At 42.7% G+C, this 22,623-nt stretch overlaps 1 long non-coding RNA gene across 1 annotated transcript in view; it reads right to left on the bottom strand.

The window, feature by feature from the left end:
- Nucleotides 1-5,655: 5,655 nt before the first annotated feature.
- The window catches only part of LOC113490917, a 36,797-nt gene continuing 19,829 nt past the window's right edge, over nucleotides 5,656-22,623 (bottom strand). The window contains exons 2-3 of the long non-coding RNA XR_003400321.1: nucleotides 10,460-10,561; nucleotides 5,656-6,891 (exon numbers count right to left, since the gene is read on the bottom strand). This is a non-coding gene — a long non-coding RNA (uncharacterized LOC113490917). The remainder of the gene's footprint in view (nucleotides 6,892-10,459; nucleotides 10,562-22,623) is intronic.

Raw genomic sequence — 22,623 nt, 5'->3', positions numbered from 1 at the left:
TGATGTGCACTTTCTGAAAACAAGCAAGGCAAAAGCTTTACTGGTTTGTAAAAAGACCTACCTCTTGTTTGACAGCAAATCTCTGTGCATCATTTCATGTCAAATCTAACCTGACAAACCTCTTCTGGACTGATGCTGAGCCTTTATGCTCCTCCTAATGGACCATGACTAGCTATGGCTTTAACATGCAAGAGTTTCAATAACAAAGCTTGCCATAGACATCAGAGATTATGTGAGGATATAAAACTTCCCAATTAGGGTTTTCTATAGCTTCACACATGAAAATGAGTCTACCTTTAGGCAAGAGCTATATAGGCAAATGTTGGCAAAATGCTGTAAGGCAAACAACAGCACTATGAATCAGCAGCAGCCATTTTATAGACTATAGCATGGACAGATAAAATTGTTGCTAGACTATTACCTACTCCCATCTGAATGAATTACTGTGTACAACATTGATAATATCTGGGCACACATCAAAGGCAATGTTATAACATTAGCTGGTAAACACAGCAACAGGAAAGAAGTCTTGTAAGTCAAAAACTAAAGGTCATTTGGTAGTCTGCCTACTTTACCTCTCATGTGAGCAGTGGCCCTCCCAAAATGCTTCATGGAAAGATACTATTTGATTTGGAAGTGTTCCCTTCTTCTCAAGTCTCTCAGAGCACTGTTATAAGCAAGGGAACCACTGACAGCTTCCTGTGGTTCTCCTGAGCTGTGTTACCAGGTCCATGCCCTCAGTGTCTGACCCTGCTGTTCACAAAAGCCTTGGTGTACAAGGGTGAGCAATGCTGTGTCAGATCTTTGGATTTCAGCAGTGTCCATTCTACATGTGATTCAGAACCACAGTCTACCCACATACATCATCTGTATAACCACGCAATCCTGTTTTTGTTATCCCTGACATTCCTTCTACCTTCCTTCCTATTGCTTGTGTCATTATCTTATTGCACTTCAGCCACAAGTAGACTATTAATTCTTCAGGACTTCTTATGCTTTAGTATCTTCTTGCCTAATGGGAACTACCAGAACACAGTCATTACAAAACAAACATAGACCTCAACAGCTTGGACAAATAGGACGCACACATGTAATTTCAGCCCCTAAGGTCTGTATGACCTAGAAACCCACATTCACTTCAAGCAATTCCTCTTGTGCTTTCTGCTTTAGGTCGGAGATGAAGCTGAATCAAACTGTAAGGAAATGCAATAAATAAACACAATCATTTTATGATCTGAAAATCTAGTATGCTTACATTCAGTTTCCTGGTCAGTTGACAGCTGGTTAAAATCCAAGAATCGAACAAAAAAAATCTCTACCAGTGAAGCTCCATGAAAGGAAAGCAATTCATATATCACTGCTTCCTTATAACAGTCTTCCACAGACTGGAAAAACTACTAGCTGCAGCTTATTTCATATTTTCAGGTTTAAACAGGATATGTACAAAAAAAAGAAGAGGTGAGATGCCAAGAACACATGCAGTGTCCTCCAGCATCAGCTTTGCAACAAAAAACATTGAGTGTTCAGTCGGAGGAGACTGATTCAAGGAATTGGAGGTAAGCATGTCTGTATGTTAGTTAAGACTGGACTCTGTGACCACAGCTCCAAGTACCCACCTAACAGGCTGGGTTAGGGACATGTGTATTGAGTTGTGCGCACACGGCACAGAGTAAGCCATCTTATCTATTTCAATCTCTTGCTGAACACAACACAGAGCTGCTCCTCTGCATGAGCTGCAACCTGTTTCCCTGATGAGAGCCATGTGGCCATAAACCGGTGTATTGGGCACTATGAGATCAACAGCAAAGGACTTAGACCAGACACATGTCTGAATCCATAACCTTACCACCCTGACCCATCCCTGGGCTCCCCACTAACTGCATGGGATGATTCCAATGCCTAAAAAGTCCCCTGCAAAGGTCTCCCTGAAGCCAGGGTTAGTGAAGGTGCTCTGCCTGAATGTCTAGGGCTGTCTGGACACTTCAAGGCACCTGAGTCCAACCCATGGCTCAGCCTCCTGATAGGATGTGTGTTTCCAAATGGGATGACAGCGGTTTGCAGCAATGTCACAGTCAGAGAAGCTTGGGAGCTAGGGTCACCCTAGCTGATGGGTGTTCAGCCTCACACTTCTTCCTTCCCAAAAGGGTACCCTAGTTGTCAGGCCCCAGGTGGATTTTAGAGAAATTTCACACATATGTCAAAATAAACCTGTGCTCAAGGGTTAGCAGGATGAGGAAACTCATTATTCAGCATATTGGAGCTTGCAGCAATCTGCAGATCTAATTGAACGTGGTCTGAAAACAGGCTCTAGACATTAAGAAACCACAACTTCGTAACAGCTCTTTGTCTAAATTTCAGCATGGGAAAGCCAGTATGCCTTTGGCATGGATTTCTTTTTTCCTTTGCTCAACATTTTTTTCTGTGCTCAACGTACTTACCCAACCAGCTGCAAACCTCCCCAGAATCACAAACATAGTGATGAGTCAGTCTAACGCAGTCTCCAGCTATTTGCCTGGAAATCTGGCAGGCTTGCTGATGTTACAGCATCAAATCAGTTTCTGCTATCTTTCTTTGGCTTCCTTTCGCCTGTGTTGCCAGGGCATGATTTTGCTCTGATTTACACTCAGAAATTATTGCTCATAAATGATTTGCAATAGTGGAAATGATAGAAAAGGAGGGTAAGGAAGCAAAACAAGTGGAAAAGCCCAAACTACTCCTGGGCTGACTGGTCAGCTTTAATACATGGAGGAGGTTTGCAAGGGCTGCAATCCATGAGCAGCTACAGCTGCCGGGCTGCCGGTGCTGGCTGTCAGCACCAGCCCCGGCATGGCCACCCGAGCTATTTGCCCAGCAGCTGCCCAACTGCCACGGCTTAGAGAGTGTCGCTTCGCAGTCAGTAATACCTCAGCAGCTCATGGGCAGCTCACGTCCAGCTGTCCGTACACTAGGAGCAGGGTGGACAGCTGGGGCAGCAGCGCTCTCAGGCCCCTAAGCTCCCACGTTGTGTCCCAGACCCTGGCACTGGGTTTCCCAGAGCAGCCTCTGGCTTGGTTCCTCCTGCCAGCAGGGCAGGGAAGGGGCCAAAGATCCCAGTTTGCCAAGGACGTCAGTAGTACAAGGAGGGCAGGATCTGCACCAGGAGCTTCTGTGAACATAGGTGTCTACTACAGGCAGAAATAAAACCTGCTGTAAATTGACCTCCAGCAACATTGTCTTGAGAAGCACTGGCCACGCTCTGTACTGAAGGAGGAGACCCAGGCACATATGTCATGCATATGTCAAAATAAACCTGTCCTCAAGGGTCAACAGGATGAGAAAATTCATTATCAAGAGAGAAGATACTGGCATTTATAATACTAATTGCTACATGGCTTACATTAACATATGTTCAACAACAGCATCAATGATCTGCTTTACCGTTGTCATATTTTCAAGAGAGGACCTTTTTTTTAATCCAGTATACTTGTGCAACGTACAAGCATATTGGAGCTTGCAGCAATCTTCAGATTTAATTGAACATGGTCTGGACACGACAGGTCCTGCACACACACAGGCCCACAGGCAAAGAGGGGACAGGAAGACACAGGCAGCCAATGAGGGGGGCAGCACCCACCCGTCTGTCTGGCTGTGCTGAGGGGTCCTCAGTGGGACACCTCAGAGCTTTCTGTCCTTCCACTCTAAATAGGATGAGAAGAGCCCTGAAGGTGATATTTCAGCTGCACAGCAATTCGAACTCAAGTTAGGCTAAAGAAGTCTGCAGCTTTCACCCTGAAGGCATCCAAAAGGACCTTGTGATGGCTTTCAGTGAAGGGTGAACTTCAATCCTTTAGGAAAGAAAAACTTTCAATAATCACATTCTTACTGGCCTTAAGCTTCCAAGAGTTAGACTCACAAATATGTCTAGTTTTCTCTTTTTTTTTCTGACTGAGCTCACAAAGTCCAATACTTACTCTGGAGGAAGGAGAGCAGTGCATTGCTCTTCCACCGCGCACCTCAGCACTGACAATGCCATGCTGCCGGTAGCATCGCAGTACTGCGCATGCCTGCTCAGCAGGGCTACTGCTGCCATGTTATGTATTAAACCATGTGTTTAACGTTTATAGGTCATTTTGTCCTCATCTGCATTATAATTTTGTTGCGCATCATAAATGCAAAATGAGTTTCACTTCTCCCTATGCCTTTAGTTTATTGCATTTACATAAAGCTGTCGAACATTTATGAGGATTTTTATAACTTTATTAAATGAATTCCTTCAACCACTAAGGAGATCACATTTCCACAGTAATACTGTTATTTCCCAAACCTTATTTTCTGGTATCTTTGGACTCACTGAAGTGGCACATTTTTCATTAAACTTAGCAGTTCATAAAGTCATTAAGGTGACAGTAGTGTGCCATTATAGCTGTTGTAGGGATGCTGGTAGTGACTTCACCCTTGGGTCATCTGAAGCAATTATTAAGTAAAGTGTCAAGAGATATTGAATGACTTAGAAAACTTAGAATTGCCTTGCCTAAGTACCTCTTCTACACAGACAGCACATAAAGCTGACCTTCGTAGCTCAACTCGTCTGGAAAAAGAGAGCTATCGAACACTGCAACCAACACAGTCAAAAATATTAAGACATCCTTTCCTTCCTCTCTAGTATTCTTCATAAATGGAGCTTTTTTTACTCCCAGCAACATGTTTTCATTACGATTTTTGTCTGGTTCAGTGATTAAGCTTGCCTGCTAACCCTGAGGGTTCTGCTGATCTTCCTGCATGTCACAACCTGTCATCAGAGTCCCAGTCGCTCTCGTCTGGTGGGGGAAAATTGGATGCAGAAGCAACAAATAACCTTAAGAAGTGGGAAGCAGACTGCTAACAATATAAAACCTGACTATTTCCTTCCTTGTACAGCATTTAAAACTTACTGGATGATTCAAAACCTTCTAAAGAGATATGAGTCTTATCCCTGAAGCACTGAGCCATAGATAAGGATATTTTTCAGACAAAGGTCCAAAACCACTTTCCAAGCGAGGGAGAGATAATATTAAATTCAACTCCCAAATTCTCTGAACAAGCCTGGAGCAATAGAGAGCTAGTGATATCTCTTAATACTGTCTGAACTGGCCACATAAATTACAGGTCAAACTTTCTAGCAATGTGTCTCAAGGTGAACATTTCACCTTTGCTTAAAAGGTTGGTAATTTTGATCATATTGGGAAAATAACATTTTACAGCCACTTTGTACAAGTGGCACAAGCACTACAAACACATGTCAACCAAGCATCTTCAATGGTGTAAAATTTACATAACATAAGCCTGTAGTTTTGGACACAATGAACTTTTAAAAATTGTTACAATTAATATAATTTAGGATTTTCAGGGTCCAGCCTTAAAATTTACAAGGGTTCAGCACAGAGGTTTTTTTATGGTGGCATTCCTGAATCATTTATTATTATTTCTTACATTTTGGGATTGTTGATGAAGTCCAATTTTGGATATCATTTAGATGCTAAGTCTTGAGTGCTTCACCATGACAAGCACAAAACACAGTGGAGACTGTAAACTCTGTGGGGCAGGAATTATGTGTACTGTACAATAATAAATGACTTTAGGCAGGATCTTGCAATTCATGACTTTAGGTAGGGCTGATGGCAGACTTCTGCATCCTATTATACAGTCTTAAAATAAAAATCCCCAGCTCCTTACCAGTCTGTAACAGTAAGGGTAGAAATCTTTTATTCTGGAAGAGAAGGGGGTGGTACTACCTCCAGCTGAAATTCAGTGGAAAATTGCAGCCAAATGGTTTGGCCATTTCCAAAGCCTGCCTTCCTCTTGCCTGCTTGTTTTAGTGTTTCCAGAAATGGTTTATTTGAACAGCTGCAGCATCTCCCTGCTGTGCCACAGGGACTCAAAATGCAACTGGCGATAGAGGGGGGGAGGCAATAGCCTTGGTGTTTTGTGGCTAAAGCTGTGAAAATGCATTCGAGTTTAGCCACATTATGAACCTTGCAGGGATTTAAGTGCATGTGAGTGGGGGAAAAGGAAAAATACGCTATGCTGATGTTCAGCACTATTACACCTGTGCCAGATCAATCACCCAATCCCCCCTCCACCCACTCTGAACTAAATGGGGCAAACGCCTGTATTATATCTGCAGGCCACTGCTGACCTTGATGAGGTGAGGCTAGAATAGCTGCACGTAGGCATACACTCGGATCTGGGAGAGGAAGGGCTGCTGAGGGAAACAGCCAACTGAGTGCAAAGCATCTGGAGAAAGAAAGGAAAAAAAAAAAACCATATTCTGACTCTTGGCTTGCATCTGCTTGGCCAGAGATAAAAAAGGTGAGGGAAGGAGGCACCTTGCCCAGTGATCCAATGTTGGCAGCAGTAAAACATCCACAGTTACCTGCCACAACTGGCAGCACAATGAAACAATATGTGTCCTGTGAAGATGTGCACCCAGCCAAGCAGATGCATCCAACCATGCAAACTCGCTCCAGAGATCCCGTAAGGTGGGCCACGTTGAGTCATGCTAGAAGAGTCAAATACAACCTCCCCCGTTTCCATTCCCTCGAGGGCAGTGTGCTGAGAGCTTTATGGACAACTGATGTCATCTCCTGTGTAAGTCAACAGCACTGATGGCACCTTTGCCTCTTTCCCCTGTCATTTGGTGCTGCCTTTGGGGTGCAGGAAGCCACGTGCTGCTGCCATGGGGAACTGCAGTGCTGTAGTTTTGTGACAGTGGTGAGTCACGGATCTGCACTGCAGCTTTGCACAATCAAAGATTTGGGTTTCATGTTTATGGCTTTTAACAGAGACCAGACACAGCAGTCACGGCTTGGTAATGGCTGTCCTCCAAGGGTCTGGTGACGTACCTGCTGTGACTGACATAAGAGCTGGCTCTACCTGGAAGAAAAAAGAGGAGACTGGAAGGGGCTGTGCATCCTGAAGGACAAAACAGATTTCCCCAAGTCTCAATCTGTTCTCCAAACTGAGAAGTGCCAAAGTGCCAGGGATCACTCTAGATGTTTTCATGAACAGGACCAGGCTGCGGTGCTATAGATGTCTAGGGAGGTGGGCTTCTCCAGGGGTGCTGCCAAGCCTTGGGGGATGTGGTACCTGATGATGATATAGTTGACGTGGGGAAGACCTGGGCTATTCCAAAGGGCAGCCAAAGATGCAGACACACAACTGTGCTTAGCATAGAAGCATAGAAGTGAGCCAGTGGATTTCACTTAAACTGGTTTTCTTTTTAACCATAATTTTACAGCCAGCTAAAATTTAACTCAAAACATTGGAGAGCATTCAAAACTTGTGAAGAAGGTTGTTAACATAGTTGTAACTATGAATGTAAAATAGATCTTTCAGCTCCAAGCTTAAAAAAACTGGTAGTTCCCTTTCTCTCCTGTGAGCCATCTTCAGTTGCTTCTTACTCTTCTGTTGAAGCTCTTGCCCTTGCTGCCTAACAGCATGACAGTGCTGTTCTTCAGGCAGTTTTATCCCATGCATGCACAGCTATATGTGTGCACATCTATATATGCTATTTATAGATCTATATATAGCACAGCTATATGCGTGCATATCTATAGATAGAGGAGGCAAGGACACAGACTTTTGCCTTCTACAGAGCTGGCAATGTTTATGATGATTCCTGTGCTGCCTATCTGTTTGGACATTTTATACGGTCTTCACAAAAGCTGAGTTGCCATCATAACTGCTCCCCTTAGCCGGCTCAAGCACCAGACATGTTGTTAGTGCTTGTAGTTTTTAATCACAAGTATCACATTTTCTGATGACTTTCCTGAAGCCTCAGCTCTGGAGACCAGGGTTTATAGGAGAAATGTTGCCTTCTCCCTTTTTTTTTTTTTTTTTCCTTTCCCTTCCTTGCCTTGCCTTGCCTTCTTTCTTTCCTTCTCTAAGGTAAGCTTCAAGCCTTTTGGTGACAAAAACATGGACTACACAAAGGATGTCAGATAAAGCAACTAAAATTCTTATTATCTTTGTCAGATCTCATGGGCTTGAATCACCCAATTCATCATTTTTCAATCCTTTAGATGAGCAAAAATAGAAGTGTGTTATTCTATTGGCAGTTCTCTGTTTAGAGAACTTTGTTTACTATCTACCAATTACTTTGTAATTTCTTTTGCATTCTTCATTAGTGATAATAAAGGCCCATTATGCTGCCTGTTTGGCTAGACTGGTTTAACTAATTTCTTTGGGCCATTACTTTTACTGGTAACAACTTGTTAATGGTTGGACTAGATGATCTTCAAAGTCTTTTCCAACCTAGATGATTCTGTGATTCTGTCTGGCTTTGTATACTTTTTAATTCAAGCTTTTTATCTGGCATATCATTATTGATGCAGTCAGAAATTAGTAGTTTTAAATGGTGTTAATTAATCTAAGAGCCTCTCTGTCACCATTTATTTCACCTCACATCTTTTGCCTTGTTTATTTCCTGCCTTTACCGATTTTCTGTGCATATTTTAAGTGGAAGTACATAGCCTCTTTCATGGGCATCAGGCCCTTTTTTTTCAACATGCCCATTCTTTTGAAGAGCAGTCACATATAAGAGCAAGACTTATTCTGATTGATAGAGTATAATCTATCTCCTATTGCTGAGATCAGTCCAGCTGATTTATTGCTTCTTGTTTGCAATCTGAAAGAGAACAAGATCTTTTCCCATCAATCTTCCCAGCAGTCTCTAAAATACACTATTTATTGCTCTTAAATTTCTTGTTAAATAATATTCAGTCATCTCTGAAGCAATTTCAAATGGAGAATGTTCCTGAGGACAGTTAAGAGTCAGCAATACCTTTTCATTGTATGGGATGACACAAATAATAATGATAAATGAAGACACCATTAAGCTTTATAATTTCTTTAGGTGAGTTTCACTGACGCTTGTTTAAATTGAACACTAGCATTTGCAGAGTGAATACCAATTCTCCCCACAAGCCTTCATATGGATTTTACAGGGAGAAGAGTATTTTGATTGCACAATTTAAAAATTCCAGAAGAAAAAGAGAGTTAGTACTAAGCATAAACTGTGAGCGATCGTTGCACGAAACCAGCCTTAAATGCTCTGCAAATAAGCAATCAGAGTAACTGAGGCAGAGTGAAAGCAGCTGTGGGGGATTTCAGTGTACCCTGGACAAGACCTGCAGGTCTTGGTACAGCACACAGTGAACAAGCGAGATATTTCAGGTCAAAGCTACACTGACCTCAATCTGTTCACAAACAAGCTGTCTCCCCTCTCAGATTAAGAGGTCTTTAATGACAGCACCCTAATTACCTCTAGCTTGTTAGTGTGCAGCAGAAGTGCTAGTTCGGTTACTTGGACAGATGTCCTTTCCCAGGTCCAGCTGTGCTGGTGGAAGAGGTTGCCTTTCCCAGCCTGACCCAGACGGTCACTGTTGCCCTCTTGCCCACCATTCCTTCTGTGTCACTTGTGCAAGGGCTCCAAACCCAATTCAATCAAAACGAGCCTGGGTCACAGAAACCAGCAGTTTAAAATGTGCACTTGAAGAATATTTGAAATTAACAAGAGAAGCAAGAAAATATATTTTAAAATATAGTTTACAGTCTTAAATCTGCACATGATTTTTGGTACTCCAGGCTTCATACAAGGCCACAAAGGGCCACACAACCAAATCAGGCCTCCACCCTAAGGTCAAAGTCATCTGACAGATTGCTCTCATGACTGAATGGGGTCCAATGTCTCAAATATTTATACTAATTTTAGACACCAGTCACATTGCTCAAATGGACACATACTTTTAGAGAAGTCCCTGAATCAACAGCCCATCTAACTTAAGTTTCAGTGTCTTCAATGGTAATACAGTCACAGGGATGTACATGTGAGCATAATTTGGCCTTAAAAATCCATATTGGTAAAAACAAATGTGAAAAGGAGAAAAAAAGCAAATCCAGAGGCTGAATTTTCAGAAAGGACTTAAAAAAACCCTTGACTCTTTCAATTCCATCATTAGTTAACAGATTATTATAGATAACAATATCCACACATGCTGCCCTATGCTATCCCTTGTGATCAATACAACTAATTAAAACATTTTCTGAAGATGTGCAGCTGGATAAGTGCATATCAGATTGCCTGTACAGAGCATATAACAATACAGAGCCAAATCTCACATGCTACCATATATTGAACTCCTGCCCTAGGTAGAAGCTCCTTGTCCAAGGAATAGTGGGCTTAAAGATGTGAAATAAAACCCTCACATCCAGTGGTACCAGTCACACCTGTGATCAGTGCCATCCTTAGCAGTCCTGCTGAATCTCAGTCTTCACGCTTACTTAAAATACACAAATGAATTCCTTTTGTAACAAAAGATAATTGAAGTACATCTGTTTATTTTCTATTTTCTAAAGTCCTAGAAGGTGAAATGTGCATTGCTGCTAGGACAACCCTTTCTCTATTCATGTACACACATGACTTTGTTCAAACAGCATTTACCTGCTAAGGCATCTCTTTGGAGAAGTTGCGGATCTCTGTTTCTCCAGTGAAGACAGCAAATTTCTCCCTGCTGAATTTCCCCGCTGCAAACGCGTTCCAGATCTGTCTCTCAGGAGAAAAGATTCAACAGAAATTAGTTGCCAGCCACCTCAAAGTTTTACATGTGTAGCAAGAGTAATGGAAGGAGTGTAGCAGTTTATTTGTAGAGTAGAAACAAGCAGTCTAAATGAAGCAACTGATAATTGTTTAGACATTCAGAGGTTTTGTGAACATTTCATTAAATTGAAGGAGTCTAATGCATCCTTCCCACTTTTTACAGCATAGAAATTTATATGGATAGGCCCTCAAGCACATCTCTTTTCAGCATTTTATTTCCAGGCTAGTTATGGCACTGACATCTAGTTTTCAATTAGCCAACAGGTCTGTGACGTCTGTGAACGTCAGTGTTGAAATCCCTAACCAGGGAACCCAGACCATCCCACAGCTATGCCTAGACAATTTATGTGCTTGTAAAACTTCTGCTGCACAGAACCATAATAATTTATTGTTCTTCATTAGAGAGCCTAACCTCAGAGGAAACCTATAAGGATCACAAGTCATTGTCAAGTATTTTTTCTTTTTCTAAGGAAAAAAAAAAAAAAGAACCTCAACATTGTAAGTTGGTACCTACTCAGAAATAGAAGGATTGTCTAGATCCAAAGCAAACCAAAGCTAAAGGTTGGAGACCCACTGTCTTCAACTGTTTCTGGTGATCCCAAGTGTCTGGTGATCCCAAACGCAACATCTATCACCATCATTCAGGGGAAGATTAGGTCAAATGAAGTCGGACCATCTACAGCAATGCAAAGTCCACAAAAACTCAGACATTCCTCTTCCATCTCCACTTCTCTCTGATGACAACTTTTAGGGTCATTTCTTAAGACTTCTGCCTGCAATGCTGGCAAAAGTTCAACTGTGTTAGTGGCACTGAACAGCCAGCAGAAGACACAAATAATTCACTTCAGCAAAGAAAACTGATCCTGAGTAGAGCTGCTTGGTTTATCCAGCAAAGCTGGAAAAAAGAAAAATGCATCCTCTAATCATCTGTTGCTAGCAGAAGCTCAGGTGATCAAGGCCAGTAATGTGAGTTACTGTGAAAATAAAGCTAAGAATCTGCATGTTCTTCTGCCTCTGCCTTGGTTAGGTTCACGTCCTGTGTTTTTGCTGCTTGTGCTCTCTCCAGAAATGTGCACAATGCAGTAGTGAAGCAAGAGCTGACTGGGTATGTCCCACTATCTGTACAGTGCTGGATGGTTCCTTATTTCCCTTATGTTCAGTTTTCAGCTGGGGAGCTAAACAGACCACAGAGCTAATGGGGTACAAATTCCTTTGCTCTCAATTCAAGGAAAGGAACTATATGGGCAAGACCTCACTATCCTCTACATGTTCAACCCGTAGTTTAAACTTTGTGCTCTTGGGATTGCCTGAGGTCTGAACTGATTTCTCTTTTTTTATTCCTTTTTTTTTTTTCTGTTTGATTTATTAGAAAACCATGGAAAAAATCAAGAATCCTTAATAAAGACCATACTTTCTGTTAAAATGTGAAATCACTGGAAGATAAAAGATAGTTTATTTTCACATTTTTAAGACAGTGGAAACAGTAAGTTAGATTGGGGGAAAAAAATAATGAAACAAATCTGAAAGGCTAGCTTTTCCCTCACCTGTTCAATTTAATTGCCATGTTTTTAAGTTAGTGAAGTCAGAGCAGTATTTTTCCAGAAAGACCCGTCTGCCAATACTGACCAGTTAACGCCTCAGAAAGTTCCTCTTTTGGTCACATGACAAAACAAGTGGCATCATTATAATAAAGTTTCCTTGTAAGTCAAAAATATATAAAAGTACACTGACTGCATACTTCTATAGAGTGTGATAAAAGGAGGCATAGAGGTGACACATGCATTACTACCAAGTACTGAAGACAAGGAGGAAAAGGTGGCAAGGTGTGTTTGTTGTGCTTCTCTGGAGGGATAAAACAAAGATAACATAGGATGAAAGAGGATTCTCAGACTATAAGAGTCATACTTCTGTTAAGCAACACTATCAAATGTCTAATTGCCGAAATATGTGAGGAACAAAGTGCAGTAGCAAAATGGCCATGACCAGCCTGCTGTATCAGCAGACTCATAAATCTGAAAACAAGCAAGGAAACGGTTGCAAGAAGCTGAGGTTGAGATCAGAGGTCCATCATTTGTTTAAAGATGCCCCTGCAAAGTAGTATAAGATAATTACTAACACTAGCTTGATCCATTCACTAATAAGAGGCAGTAGTATTGAAAAGAAGTGAGGACTGCACAGGGAACATGGGAGTTTTATCATTTCCCAGTATGGGCTATACCTTAATGTCATATAATGTGGTGGTAGCAGCTCAGCTGTCCATCCTTGCCCTAGATAAGGGCTATACCTGCCTTTTTATGGCCAGGGACAACAAATTCCCAGCAGTTATACAACACGTGCAAAGCCTCCAAAGCAATATTTCTGTAGCAATATTTCTGTAGCCCTGTAGTACCTCGCTCTGTAGTACACACAGCACAAAACACAGGAGATCAGACTTTTAACACACAATTTCTAATAGCTGACAAAAAATAATCTTTGGCTTTCAAAGTTTTGGCAGGGAGCCATTTAAGAATTATAGGCTGAGCTGCAAAAGAAAAATGTGTTTTGAAATCCCATCTTTATTAGTTAAGCTATCATTATTACTATTCAATTATAGTACAAATGTGCAGCTTTCATAATGCAAAATACCATTTCAAAGTCTTTCGACAGGATTAGATGTAATGTGTGTCTCTCTCTCTTCAAGCCTAGTTCTTCAAGATACTAACATGCCCCAAAATCTCCCTGAAACCTGCTGACAAGGAAAAATGGAGGGGACAAGACATCTGAGAACAACACAAAGGATCATACAGGCCTCCCTTCTAATTAACAGTGGCAATAATTAATAACAGTCAAAAATATAATCCCTGCTGGATTGTTGCTTGGAGAAGGACAAACCAACAGGACAGACTCACCCTTTTACAGGAATAAGAAAGAACAACAGTTAGAAAAGAGTAATTCCTGATCAAAAATGCTGAGGAGAAGAGGTGGAAAGAGAAATAAGGAGCCCTCTGTTTTAGTAATACTGCCTTGTTGATCTTCCTTCCCTCCACCATGTGGTTTCTATTTTCTTGTATTAATCCGTGCTTCCCCTCCCAACATTTTTTCATGTGGTTGCCAGTTTGAGGTCAGCGAGTACTAAGAATGGACCGAAAAGAATTTCCAGGATGTTTTTTAAGACTATTAATAACTGTAGCAGCTATTCAAGCAAAGAGCGTTCCATGTTCATCATACTCCAAGGCCTAACATCATCACTTGAGGAGGCTGATTCAGTTTCCTCACATTAAAAATTGTACAGACAGTCGGGTAGGGTATGGGGCTTTGGAGACAAGATGGGATGCTGTTCCAGTGGGACACTGAAAAAGGAGCCAATACTGTACCCATCAACAGGAACATTTTTCAAAGGCAATGAAATTCTAGAGATAGTTCTCACAGGGGATTTTTAAGTGTTGCCACTTACAGTAGTGCACTTCCTAATTTCAGGGCACCCCACTGCAGAGCAGGCATCCTGAAAGTCCTAAAATGGGAGGTATTCCTTAACAATATGTAGCAAGACTGAAGCACTGATAAGTGAGATGTGCAGAAGACAGCCAAGCCAGGCAGACTGCCAGAGTCTACGGGGAGAGGTGGCACTTCTGGAAATATGTGATTAAGCTCCATTAAGGCCTGAGCAGCATGCCTCACCACAGTGGTGCAGGGGGACTCAGCTGGGACTTCAAGGAGAAAGGCAGTGTCAAGCCCACAGTGCAGTGAATCATTCAAAGTAAAATAGATCTGATCAGTGATGGTCAAGACAATGCACCTCAAATTACACTGAAGCCTTGTGTAGGGCAGACTGCCAACTGGATGATGACCTGTGCTTCAAACAGCACAGAATACCTCAGCTTCACATGTCCCAGTACACTGCTTTAGCCAATATAATGGGCAAAGTGGGAAGACACAGACAGTCTCATTCCTAGCTGTCTTCTGTGTGAGGCCTGACCTGGCAGATATGTTCCGAGAATGCCTTTAAAAAAAAAGAAAAAAAAAAAAAAGAAAAATAAAAAATCAGGCCTGGAACATGAGAGAGGCATGGAGGAGATGATCTGAGAAACTGGTGGAGGCCTGGGCATGAGGCAGCCTGAAGACACCAGGTGTGGCTGCTCACACAGATGTCTTAGTTCATATGTAATCCCCTCTGCTTCCAAGGGGATTAAACATCTGACCTTGAAATGCTTAAAACCAAGACCCAAAGTCTATTTTAAAGCTGATTTTATAAATCAGAAGATGATGTTATAAAAGAAGAAACTAAAACTTTCACAGAAGGAAAAGCAGCACTATGCCAAATTTCACCGTGATGTACAAGGGCATAAATCACATGTCAGAAGGGAAATATCAGGGAGTTAAGTGATGAATTCAAACAAAGAAGAATATGTGCTTGATAAAATGAGCTATCTTGGACTCTGCTTACAGACAGCAGCTTTTGGGCATCCAGGGATTTCCAGCATCCTAAGAAATGATAGAAATCATTTATTTTTTTTTTTCCCAAGGCTTTGCCTTGTGTTTTCCTTATTGATTTCTTATTTCAGAGAGTAAAAGAAAAAAAAAGCAAAAGATTACTTAGAAGGGATATTATTTTTCTTTCTTGCCTCCCCCAAAATGAAACAAGGTTAGCAGAATAAAGATTACAGACATTTATGGATTTATTTTTGAGATGCAAAGTTAGGTCTGATTTTCATATAAGCAACAACACACCCATTCTGAGTTTCCAAAGTTTCCAACACCCATTCACAAAGGTAACCACAGCTGAGCAGTGAGCCAAACCTTCAGCTGACACGGCTAGAGCCAAAGGGCGGTGAACTATGGCTCCAGCAGAGAGAACAACACTCCTGTAAATTATGTCTAAAGATACAGCTGATTGTTCTTCCTCTGTAGGAACAACAGCCCTTTCTCTTTTCCAGTTTTCCTGCCAGATGTGACGCTTGAAGAAGGGTTTCAGGCCTGTATACATTACACCAGCTTACCCCAGCAAAGAGAAACAATGGAGCAATTTGTCTGGTTGATGGCTGTAGAAGTAGTAGTAGTTGGCCATACCACAGCATACTGCAATGCCATGGGGAAGCTGCTTACTCTTTTTGTATTGAGCATTACAGCTCACAGCTCCTTTCGTCAGCAACTCCTATTTGCCACGACTTTGAATGTCAAGAGTAATTTCTGAGCTAAATGAGTGCTAAATCCATACAATAAACAAACCTTGTTCACTCCTTTACCCATTCCCTCTCCAGCATCAGAACTGCCGGTGTTCATGGACCTTGTCTAGCCGAGTGCACCGGGAGCAGCAGAGGCTGAGGCACCATGTGCCGGCGGAGGCACAGAGCATGCACATCCCTGCAGAACAGCAAGAGCTACAGTGCTGAGCTGGGCTTTCCTCCAGGCTTATTTGTTACCTTGGGCAAGTTACTTAACCTGTGTCCTGGGGGCCCAACCTTAAAGCAAAGTGGTGGCAACCCTTCTCAGCAACTGTGTTTCTCCTGGCTTTGCTAAATATCCCTCAGGCCAGGGACTTTTTCTCACTAGAGCCATGATCCAAATGGGGAGTTGAACACCCGTGTGGTTCTTCTCTACAGTACTGGGCAGAACACTCCCACACAGAAGAGTGCCCCCTCCTCTCTCCTGCTTAACTCTCCCTTATTTCCCTCTGCATCTATGCAATGACTACTCCAATGCATTTGCATTTCAGCTGGTCTGACACTCCCAACATTATTTACTCATGTAAATGGAAATGTAATGGCATTTTTAATAGTGCGCGGACACGTTTTCATTAACTGTGGTTAAATTCCAGGTAGTGCCGTTACACGATCCCTACATTCACTGGCAATTGAGGAGAAGTTAATATTGCATTATCACTTCCTGCCTTTAAAAAGGAGACAACTGTATTGTTTCAAATTGCTCTGTGCATAGCACATTCCCTTCATAGTTTTCAAAACCCGGGAAAGCTTGTGAGATATGCTAAAGGTCAAAAGAAATATATTCCCCATGGGATATCTCTAGAACAGTGTCTCCATAGAAATGTTTGTGGTGAAGCTTTGGGGTCTGGTGTGTACGTGAATGTGAGTGTTCAAAGGAAGGCGGGCATGATCCATCATGTTTTGGAAGGAGGAAATGGACAAAGAGGCACTGGTGCTATTGAAAGTGAATCTTGAATAGGTAGAGAGGAACAGATTTTGTGTCCTCTGAGCTAAGACAGTAAGAGGAATCTTGGGGGACACGGCACACAAATTTTGCTCACCTCTAAAAAGTCAGACATTATTGCAGAGCTGGATGTAGCTGTAACCCTGGACACGGGCATGGTATGCTGTTCTGATAGCTGTAGAGAGACAACAGCCTCTATACTCACCTCTTAGCACAAAGGGGCTACATCTCTACACCTATTCCTCAGCAACATCACACTCCCATTGGAGGCGCTCCTGGTCTGGTGCCTCTCTTCAGACTGGATCTCTCCAAAAGCTCAGTCCCTCCAGTGTCCACCTGCCCTCAGGAGGCACAATAGTGATGAAGGTCCTTCTTTGGGAGTCTTGTGGAGCAGAAAGACCAAAGTGCAGCCCTTTGCACAGCCCATCCCTCCCCACACAAGCCCAGACTGCACGCAGTATACAGGGAGTATGGCATGCAACCCCCTATCCTCCCTCCAGTAAATCCACTCCTGGTTATCACAAATTAATTTTGTGGGAGGTCATAAAGAGTGGAACAAACTTTGGTCAAGGGCATCACATTTTCAGACCAGAAGTGTGCATTTATATCCTGAGTAGATTAGATTAGGATTCAAGTGGATGTGGATCTGCAGTTCAAGATGCTTTTTCCTGTTGATTTTTCCCACCAGATTCCAGGGCAGAAGTTGGATACAAGAGGTAGATGGTAGGTTTCCTGAAGGCACGCTATAATCTTTCCCATATAGATGATGGACTCAAGATACCTAACATCAGAGCCAGAACGGTGCTTCTTTTCTGTCACCCATGATGGCTAATCACTTCTGAGGCTTGTGGACTCAGCTAGGTACCATTCACTGAGCTGTTCTGATTTACAGCTGCAGTTAATTTTATTCTAGACAAGTGATTGGTCATTCTGTTTCACCGACTTCCAATTCCAAGATTTTGGAAGACCACGATGGTTTTTTATGCTAATTGAACTCTGCTTCCTCAGATTCTCACACATTTAGCACAAAGCACAGACTGCTCTTTCCTCAGCCATCTGGCAGAGAAGCTGAAACCAACAATTTTCCAAGTCAGAATCAGACATTTGAAAATAATGTTAATGTACTCTAACCCCTTTATATATACTGAACAATTCAACAAGAAAGTTGGAATATGAAGACCGGGCTGTAGGAAGGGCACACCATTCATCTTGCCCTTCAGCACCCCCAAACTAAGACTAAGGCTGCAAGATTAGGAACTCAAATCCACCCGCCCTTAGAAAGGCAATACTGCCTGCGGCCCAGCATCTGCTACACCAATGATCAGGCAAGGGAACTATTTTTTTAAATGGATTTATGCTGACAAGAAGGAATGAACATGTATTCTTATAATACATATGCATGCATACAATTCTATGCCCAGAATGTGGATTGTTGTTTGCTGTCACCACATTACATCCTACTTGCCTTGGCAACAAAGCCTTTCTAGCTAAAATCGTTTTTAAGTTCGATAGTCTACACCTCCATCCGTCAGGGCTGGAGAGCCTGTCTTGCTATAGTGTAACAGACTCCAGTTTCCTGGAAGACAGACGACTTAGATAAAGCTGGCAGGAAGGCAGATGATAAGACAAACTACCAGCTGGAGAAATGTTTGCTTCTTCTGTGTGACATAGCTAACAGAGGAAACAGAGAACCTGATTTCAGCTTCCTGAAGCCCCCAGCTATCCCAATGCACAGCAACAACCAGAGGAGGAAGCCACCGCTGTGTTTAACACCAGTGATGCTCCGAGAGGTAAACAAAATGCACGCTGCATTCAAGACACACAACTCAAAAGGATGGATACAATATATGTGCAATAAACCTGCACTGTATACATATTTGTGCTTTTCATATTTACCTGCATAGTGCAGTATAGTCCCTGTATAGTCCCCATATATTTCACAGATATCAACTGTGTGTCCATCAGGAATTCTGCTTTTGCAGGACTTTTCCAAAGAGGAATAGACATATAAAACATTTAAGGGGACAATCACAGTAGTATTGAATGATCAGGACTAAGAAACTGCCCAGGAGCAAGAGAATTGACATTTGGCAGAATCTTTTTCATCCCAGACCAGACTCTAAATGAAAGACTCTGTACACAGAGGATCATTGGAGTGAAAGAATATGTAAACTCTATCTGATCACCTCTCCAGCAAAGGGATTTTTTTTTTTTTTTTATATTTAAACAAACACTTTTCAAAAACTTTTCCTAGCTCAGCTTTTCTAGAACATCTACTGCAAGATCAGTGCTTGACACTGTCATTTACAGCATGTAGCGCTTTCTCCCATGTGTCCCACTTGCCAGCAAAATAACCCTATGCAGAGCAGCAAGTACTTTGCAGCAGGAAGAAACACAGTCTGTTCCACAATACCTATATTGTTATCCCACAGTATCTGTATGTAGTCGTCCAAAAGGCTCATGGACAAACAATTACAGATCCTAGCTTCTGCATTTACAACTTCCATTCCCCATTACCTGTGAATGTGTCAAACCAGCACCACCGCATGCTGGCAGGAGTACGCAATCTCCCAAGTAAATCTGAAGAGTTAAATTCCCACCGAAGTTGAGTGTTTCTGTGTGCTGGGGACCTACTGGTACCTCTCCATTGTCACTGTACCCCTTCTTCTGTAACAATAAGACAACTATAGGAAGGAAACAACACCCTCTTTGTCGACCGTTAGAACGGTTTTCATAGCTAAAAAAACTATGGGCAAAATTAATCTCAGAGAAGGATATCATCCCTGTCCAGCCAGCAAGGATAGATTCCCATCAGATTTCAAAAGAAGCAGTGTATCTTTTCCAGCCCTGTGAGCCAAGCAGATGGATGCCTGGATGGACGGTGTGGAGGTAGCCATAGTAACCATCATCCCATGAAGCTCCTGCTCACATCTCTCTTTCTATCACAGCTGGGGAGAAAAGCCAACAGCTCGCCGCCGGGGTGCAGATATCCGGTCAGACCTTCGCCTCTCAGCTCCAGCTGGGGTTTCCATTCTTCTTCAGCCATTTTCTAATCTCACCTTGCTTGTCTATGCTTTATAGATCATGAGTAAAATTCAGTCCCAGGGGAAAATCTCTCAAGTGAGCTGCTTCCCAGCTGCTGTAGCCCATGTCCTGGGTGAACACATGCTGGCAGCTTTCTTCCCCCCACCAGGAGCAGGAAGGCCCTCAGCCTCCCCCAAGCCAGGCAAAAAACCTCCATCTCTCTTGAATTCACCTAGAGTACTACATGGCATATGAAGAGAATCAGAGTTGACCCAGCCTGTGTGCAGCCCGTCAGCCAGCATTCATCAAGAAGCGCAAGGCTATGTGCAGCTTTGTGCTGTACCTGTCCTCATGGGAGCTGACTGGAGGGTGCTGTCATGCAGGCACTGCCTTGACTTGGCAGAGGGAATAACAGCCCAGGGCGCTGCAGCCTGAAAGGCAGCTTCTAGGCTTGGATGCAGGAGAAGGCTGCTCTGCTCTGTTATCCACCACTATTTTTCACTTGAGGTTTTACCATCATTTCTATCAAGGGCAAAAGCTTCTTCTCAAAGCAAAATTTAGTGGCACCTGAGGCAACTCATTTAACTACCCTGGATGCACTCAGAAAGGTATTTTAAATTTTAAAATGTGCCTGTTGAAAAGAAAATACAATAATTTGGGTAACCAAAGCCTGCACCTGTTTCAGAACCATGACATAGCTGTGGCTGGAACTGGACTCTGGAGACTGTTTAATTTCATCACCTAATCATTGTCCTTTTATTTAGGAGGTACTTCACCAATTTGTCTGTGAGAATATTATGGGTGACAGTGATGAAAATCTTGCTAAAGTCAAGATAAACAACATACTGCTCTCTGCTCATCCATCGAGCCAGTTAATTCACTGCAGAAGTCTGGGATGGTCAGACATGATCTTCCCTTCATAAATCCATACTCCCAGTCACCTTCTTGTCCTCCATATATTTGGAAATTATTTCCAGAAGTATTTGCTCCATCACCTTCCCAGGGATCAAGGTGAGGCTGACCTGGCCTGTAATTCCCTGCATCTTCCTTCTTGTCCTTCTTGAAGAAGGCAGGACATTTGTTTTCTTCTCATCCTCAGTAACCTCCCCAACTGCTGTGACCTGTCAATGATGATTCGGAGTGGCCTTGCAATGACATTGGCAGCTCTCTCAGCACTTATGGCTGCATCTGTCAGGTCCCATAGCCTTCTGTATATCCAGTTGGTTTAAATGTTCCCTGACCTGATCTTCCTCTACCAAGGGTAAGTCTTTCTTGCTCTAGACTTTCCACCTGGTTTCAGGGACCTGGAATTCCTGAAGGCAAATCTTATCTGTCAAGACCAAGTGAGTCAATGCATAAAGACCTGTGAGTGTCTGCAGACTCATACTGCAAACTTGCTTGAATCGACATGTATTTGCTTTGTTTGAAGAAACTCTGAAAACCAGACCTAAGTTATAATCATATTAAGCGATTACCAGCTTCTGATGGTGACCTGATATACCTTCAGGAGCTTAATTTGCACAGCAGTCACCTGGAGTCAGTCAGTATTGCTCTCTGCAACTCCACCCTTCAAACAGTTCTTGGGCCTCAGCCAAAACAAAATTCAAGCACTTCCAATTCAGTTTTGCCAACTGTGAGAATTTGTTAATTTAAAACTCAATGACAATGAGTAGATTAGGTTAAACAGCCTGTTTTGAACAGCCTAATCCAAGTGTTTCCAGCACACAACTTCAAATACCATTGATTTTATTAGCATGCACTGCAAGAGCAGCCATAAATTACTGAATGTATTACAGTTGCAACCTCCTTCCTTCTCACCCTTGTGAAGAACTCGAATTTGCTAAAGCATGCCAGGTTTATGAGTGGGAAGAGAGCAGGTAAAGGGAGGTGAAAACCACCCATCATCACCTCACAGAGCAGCAAGCACCCTAACCGAGGGGGAGGGCAGGGGCTGCACAGCCCCATTCACCCATCAACACTGTGGTCACATGCAGCCCTCCTGCTGCCAGCACGTATACCCTGGTTCATGCTATCCCCCACAGGCTTACAATTAGATAAACAGATAAATGTTTAGATTTATTTGTATATTTACTTTGGAAGGCGCATATCTGAAATCAAGTCCCCTCGCATTAGTGGAATGGCTTTTTTTGCCTTACTCTTCTGTTTCTCCTCTCCACCTGAATCTTGCAAAATTACATTTGTGAAGCACAAAGGTATTAAACAAGGAGCATTGCACAAAGAAATTAATAACTCTGTATTCATAGCAAGGCTTGAATAATGTCCCTAGAACCACACACTGAGAAAGGAGGAGAAAACCAAATACTGAACAGCTGCTCATTAGAAAAGCACTGGCCATCCTAAGCCCTGAAAGACATAGAAGTCCTGTGTGGGGAAAAACACTGTGTAACCGTGCAATTAAAGGCTCTATCAGAGTGTCCCAGGGGGCTGCAGCAAGGCTACCCAGGCTTTGCAGACCTGGCCTTTCTTAAAATGCAACCGATTCTCATTTTCTGGGGTCAAAAACCAGGAATCCGAGCTCCCTCCCCAGACACAAATTGTGCTGTGTGTGGTTCTAGGGACACCTTCCAAGGGGGAGACGAGCTCAAACGAAGGGACCTCTGCCATTTGAGCCAACAGGAGAGCTGGCAGCAGCATATGCAGCGCTCATATGCAGAGCCGGGGCAAGATGCTTTGTGCTGGCACATATCTGGGTTCCTCTGGCGTTTGCCAGCAGTAAAAGGACCCTGAAGTGCCAGACACTGGTGTGGCTCCCTGAGTATGTTGGTGAGGCTGGTGGTGGGTCTCTGTGTGCCCTACCTGCACAAGCATACAATTCTGCC

This window comes from Athene cunicularia, assembly GCF_003259725.1.
Source record: "Athene cunicularia isolate RWA chromosome 1 unlocalized genomic scaffold, athCun1 chr1_part2, whole genome shotgun sequence".
Classification (NCBI taxonomy): domain Eukaryota; kingdom Metazoa; phylum Chordata; class Aves; order Strigiformes; family Strigidae; genus Athene; species Athene cunicularia.
Note: the sequence above shows the minus strand (reverse complement) of the source record. Positions and strands in the feature narration are given on the sequence as shown.